We start from the raw sequence: 6,632 nt of genomic DNA, 5'->3' as shown, positions 1-6,632 counted from the left end.
CTCCGCCTCTTCTTTTCTTTTTACACTAAAAGACCAAGGGCTGACAACGCCAGCGCCATTTTCTACTTTTTATCAGACATTATTCTCCATTAGTAGGCTACCTATAATATGAGTGACAGCGGTGTGAAAATGGTCTTCTCGTGTCATAACAACGGACTAACGCCGCCTGCTGGCATAGGGAGTTATATCCTCTCACCAAGCGCAGAACGTACCTGGTGGTTGGCCGTTGGCTGTAGTCTTTGCCGTGTGTTCAAGTGCAACTTTTTGGCCAAGACAAACGGCGACGTGAGGCGACGCTACAGTTGGTCTTCGTCAACACTAGTTCTTTACCGTCTTCTTGGTGTTTCAGGGCCATAAGAGCTCAAACTTTAATAAAATAAAATGTCCCAGGACACAAAAGGAGGAAGCTCTACAGGGAAACACATGTCGGCATAAGCCGGGTTAGTCTCAAGGTCATCGCACACTTAGTTCGATTTTTTCATCTGAAATTGACGCACGTTAACCAAAAAATATGACCCCATGTTACGTTATCATGTTCCCCCACCGACACCAAATCTTTTGTCCAACACTATTTCTTTCAGAATGAGTTTAGATTTTCTGCGATTTGCATCAATCCCTGTGTGTGTGTGTGTGTGTGTGTGTGTGTGTGTGTGTGTGTGTGTGTGTGTGTGTGTGTGTGTGTGTGTGTGTGTGTGTGTGTGTGTTTGTGCACGTGGCTGTCTGTTTCCCTAACTCAAACAGACTGTCAGCTGCTGTTCATGGTCACATGCTTTGTGGAAATTGATGATGTTCTGTTTATTGTGCGGTTACAGTCTAGAGAGCAGCGTATCAAATTGGATCACTGATATCCTGAAGTCGGAATAATTCTGCAGTTCCCTTATTGGGGTCAGCCCTATGTTCCCACATTTCTAGGACATTTTCAAAATTAGGTCTTGTGTTCCTACATTTCCCTTCAATTTAAGCCCTATCCTCCCACAAGATTTTTTGGAAGCACTTGTAAATAGCAATAGTAGTATAGTATAGTATAGTAAATGAATGAATGAGTAATTTTATTTAAATCAGCAGCAGCAGAAATAGTCACAATCACAATCATTACAAGAAAAAATAAAATAGGCTGTTCAAAAAGGGGTTCGGCTGAAGCAGAGCTTAGAGATGCTAAACCCTTGTTTTAATTTCCTTAAGTCAGACAAACAAAACCAGATAAGTACAAATACCAAATTGGGAGAAAGGGGGATAAAATCTAATACAAATTTATGAAAAAGGAAATGTGGGAACATAGGGACTAATTTTGAAAAAAATCTTAGATATGTAGGAACATAGGCACGCTCCCCCTTTATTGACAGGTAAAACTTTCCTCCCTCTTGTCTTGTTTTCCTGTGGTTTTTATTCTTTACTGTGCATACCAATGTGGCTTTTAAGTATAGAAATTATTATTGTTACATCATGTGCAGTCTACTTAAGTTGAAACAAAGACTTCACACTTGCTCACCGGCTTTGTGTTAGTTGTGTCATTTACAAACGTTATTTGGGACTGTTTCCCACAAACTGCACATTCACGTCCGCTTATCTAACCTTCATTTATTGTGAGCTGCATCTCGCCTGACAGCTCAGTGGAGCCGCATACTTCTCTGGGCTCCATAATGTGTGAAAGGCTTGTTGTCAGGACAATGTTTTCACATAACCAAACACACACACACATACACACTCACTAATCCCTGTGCCCTTTCTCTCTAATGTCAACACACCGTAGTGACAACTTGCAACTCCTGCTTTTTTTCTTTTTTTTAACGAACCCACTCTTTCCCACATTGTTAAGCTTCCTGTGTTTGTAGAGATGAATCGTCCTCTATGGTCAATCAAACGGCCCCTCCTCTGCTCTTTTTTTTACTACAGTTTACAACTTTTAATGGGGTCAAATAATTGCAGATTCTGGACGCCACTGTTCCGACGCTGCCTTATACTGTGAAGGAGACAGTTTGAATTTATGTCGTTCAGTCTTCCAATATGAGGCCTTACCCTAAGCTTCCCATGTTGAGGCAATTGATGCATCCGATACGACCACACACACACACACACACACACACACACACACACACATACACACACTCGCACACAAACAGGCAACAGGAAAATCAATGGGCTGTTGTTAGCATTTATATGGCTTCTGCTTGAATGTTGTTGGCTATGAGGGCGCCTGCAAGGCACAGCAACAAAATAAAAAAGGAAAACGAGAGAGAGAGAGAGAGAGAGAGGTTGTTAGCAATAGCAGGTGATGGCCATGAAACAGACTCTGCATTGTTGTCCACTTAACGAAGCCCATTAAACACCACTCCAGACTGAATGGTTGCTGCTGTAACACAGATTCATGGCATTCATAAAAGCTGAGTGTCACTTTCCACCAATGAAAAACCAAGGTATTGCCGATTTAGGCTCGACAAGTTAAAAGATGATTCAGTCATAGTCTTTAAAAATTAAAGACAATCTTCCAAGTTATGTTTTTAGGTTTTAAGGTTAAAAAGTTCATTCAAGAAGTCAAACTAGATAGATGAAAACCTTAGAAAATCACAATATTCTTAAAAATCGCTTAAAAGTAAACGTTGAAAAAAATGAATTTATCTAAAAATTTTGATTTTATGTGAGCTGGAATAGATTTGAGCTGTGGTACGCAAAGTACTCCAAATATGTGAGCCTGACCAGGTACCGGGGAACATGGTGGCATTTTCCTCATGTGGATACAAATATATCCGAGGGAACGTCACTTTTTTGGGCAGATCCACTAAGAATGGATTCCTTCATACATAAGTTGTTAAATTGCACCACTGTAACTAAGACAAGTAGCGCTGGTCCTTAAAGGCAGGGTTGGTCATTTTCTCCAGATACGCTTTTTAAGATTTTGGTTGAAATTGTCTTTAGGTCCTGACAGAAATGAATAACTCCTGTGCTCTGAAAAAGGAACAAAGGAAATCTGTCATCTGTATCAGTTGTAAGCCTGTAAAAACTTCCACCAATGTCTGCCACGAGGTATCAATCTGATGAACCAATTAGACGCCTCCCTGTCTCCCTGCTCGTTCTCTACACCTTGTGTGCACTATCCCACACTCAAAGCGCGTCACCGAAGACAGAGTTTATACTGTGAGTTTGTCATTGGCCTTTGTGAGTAGTAAAATAGTACATTTTTTTAAACATTTATTATGATAAAGTTTAGTGTTGAATGAGACATGAGACGACGTAGTTTCTATACAATGCAAGAGATGAGCTGAGGTCCACTTCTGGAGCAACGGCGCTCATGCACGTAAGTGAGGGGGCGTGGCTTTTGAGGGAGCACAGAGGGGAGGGGGTTGGTGCAGATGGAGCACAGAGGGAATGCTACTTTCAAAATCATGCTAGTTTTTGAAAATGACCAACCCTGCCTTTAAGGCTAAGATGGTATTTGCAACGAGGCTTGCAAAGAAGTGGGTGATTTGCATCATTTGACAAAGATGCAAATGAGACAGATGCACCCAGGACGCCGTCTGCTTGGCAGTGCAGTTTGGGTGCATTTCCCCTTTCGTGAGTGCTTTTTGGATTCTGCCGTATTGTTTTCTCTTATTTGCACAGGTTTAGAGCCCAATCAGCTGGCAATCCTTCTGTTGATCTGGACCTATGTATCATTTCTTCCCATTTAGCCGGTATGTTGTAACTTAGCTGTTTCAGCTTGCAAACATGTAAAGAGTATTAATAGTGTTTTTCAGAATTTTGGTGCTATGGTTTTACAGCCGTGCCCTCTTCTGGCAATCGTTTGCTAACTTATCCTAAATGGTGGTATTAATAAAAATACATCAATGTGTAGTGTGCCTTCTGATAAGAAATGGTAACCTTTCATTTCCTTTTTCAAATATTTGTCTGTCCTATCTCCTGAATGAGACATACCAGTCGAGTCAGCTCTTTTCAAGTTTCAATGCTTCATTATTGGTACCTAGAAAGGCAAATACAAAATCAAGATTCAAAAGACCAGACAGAAACACGAGAACAAACATCGTCTGTTACATCAAGTCATGGCAGAGTCCTTACACAGACGCCCACTCAGAAGTTTAAAATATCCTGGCATGGTTAAAGTTCATCTTCTGGTTCTAGCTTTGTTAAGCAGTTCTATAGCTTCAGGTACAAAAGTGTTTCTGTAGCGTTTTGTTCTCCCCTTAGGAGCAACAATCCCACAGCTGGAGCGGAGAAGCTGAAACTCTCATTTAGAGGCTGAGAACAGTCGTGGAGAATAAAGGTCGCTTTACGCTGAAGCTGTAAAGAATAAAGATCTGACGGTTAATCCTCTTTCTCTCTCTCATCTGTTCTACTGAAACCTTTCTCTGAAGTAAGGTTGATGTATTATAGAAGTTCACTTAGTCGATCATTGAGGTTACTCAGGATGTTAGCATTTAGTCGAGTAAACATTTAAATGTCATCACCCTTGTTAGTCAGCATCAGAATTATTAGATGAGAACATGTACTTTTAGAAGTTGATCCTTACTGCCAGTCATACGTTGTGCTCAGACTGCAACACAGCCACTCACCACTTGGTGGGGCTGTAGCCTTGGACTTGTTGTAGCTCCAGTTAAGGAGCCTGCTCTCTCTTGCTAATACCTGGATGTAAACAAGCACAGTGAACAGATTGCATCTTGTTGGAGCAGTGCGGTTCGGCAGTACTTTGATCTAGAACATTTTGATAAAAGTTAGGGACGCACTGATGAATCTGTTTAACATTGGTATTGGTCGATATCGGCACTGTTGACTGACATCAGAACATCGGAAAAATAATGTGGCATGAACAGTCTGTAGCAAATGTTTATCTGTTATGTTGTTTCAATTTAAGGCTAGCATATAGTGCACATAACTGTTGAATCAGAGAACATGTATTTTAAATTTGGGAAGAGGAAGTTGAACAAACTCTGATCTTTTTTTCATGCTCGGCATTGTGGGAGTACCAAAAGAAGCAATGACAAAACAGCAATATTGGAATTGGCTATCGGCTAAATTGTTTTTTTTTTAAACATTCATATAAATATGTGAATATTGGTTTTCACCATCAGTGCATCCCTAATAAAACAGTTAGGGTTATGTCAGGTTAAAGTTACATATCAACAGGAGTAACTGAAACCATGTTTACCACAGGCCTCTGGATGTTTGCCTGCAGGGAGGATCGAATGCTGGCGGAGCTAGCACTGCTAACGTTAGCTACACTCGGCAAACTAAATGACTTTTAACCATAGACTATTTAAAAAAAAAAAGTTGTGCTGCAGTCTGACTGCTTTCTGAACGTTTTCTCACCTTTAGACTTGTTAAGTCTGAATTCAAATTTCCGTTTAACTGATGAGGAAAGTAGACGGCTAGGTACATCCCTGGGTTTATTTGGATTCTGTTTGTACATATTAATGGTGTTTTTCTAATTTTTTCTGTCGTTTGTTGATTTGTTTTATCAAGTTTTGGAAAATTCAGATACTGGACCTTATAATCTGGGGCAGCTGTGGCTCAGTTGGAAGGTTGAGGGTTCGATCCCCAGCTCCTGCAGCCACATGTCAGTGAACATGTGTCCTTGAGCAAGACGCTTAACCCCAAGTTGCTCCCGCTGATTCGGCGGCAGTGTATGAATGTGTATGAATGGGATTAGTTACTTCTGATAGTCACATTAGCAGCCTCTACCATCAGTGTGTGAATGTGTAGGTGTGACCTGCGGTGTAAAAGCACCTTGATTAGTCAAAAGACTAGAAAGTAACTATACAAGCTCAACTCCATTTACCATTTATAATTTTTGTATGATACAATATATATGTACAAATAAAACAAAACTATTTCACAGCAGTTTTTCAGGGGCTAAAAGTACAGTTTATTTATTCATTAGTAAGAAGATTGGTTGGCAAATGCTGATAGAGTACCACTCCATATGAAGAAGATAAAACTTTGAATCCAGATTTACCTTGTTTATATTTAATTTTCTAACATGAACCTGCTAATAGGCCGAGAGACGTACTTATGAAATGTACCTGATATCTGTTGCCAAATTTAGATCACAGGTAGACTTCAGAGTCTGTATCAAATTGGTGTTCTCTCTCTGTCTGTTCCCGTTTCCCTTTCTTCTCTACCTCTCTGTGAAACCGTCAGATGTTAATACTCTGACGGTAATCTGGATGAAGGAAGGGAGAGGGAGGTAAATGTATAAAAAAGGAATAAAAAGACAAGAGAGTAAGGAGCATAAAAATTAAACCTAATCCACAAGTATTGGTGCTAATCTTTAGATTTGAGCACATTTCCATCTGCAGCTGAATCAAAAAGGTCTATTTGCATTTTTTTTCTCTGACAAATGTCGTTTTAATTTTCACAGTTCTGTGGATTACCTCAATTCAAAACACCCTGTCAGAAATGGAAAGATCTCTATCTTTCCTTCCCTTCTCCCCTCTCATCTCCTTTCCTCTTCCATCTCCCTTCTTCTTGTTGTTGTGTGGACGAGAAGAATCTTTGAAAATCAATATATATGGAGGTTGGTCTCATTTGTCTTACGCGAGGCCCTCTGAAACTCTTCGGAGAGATTAGCTTTCTGTTTAATTGGATATGCAAATCTTAGCTGCTTTTCCTCACTCACGCTGGTGTAGAAAGGAGAGGATGAA

Source organism: Labrus bergylta, chromosome 22 (genome assembly GCF_963930695.1).
Source record: "Labrus bergylta chromosome 22, fLabBer1.1, whole genome shotgun sequence".
NCBI lineage: Eukaryota > Metazoa > Chordata > Actinopteri > Labriformes > Labridae > Labrus > Labrus bergylta.
Note: the sequence above shows the minus strand (reverse complement) of the source record.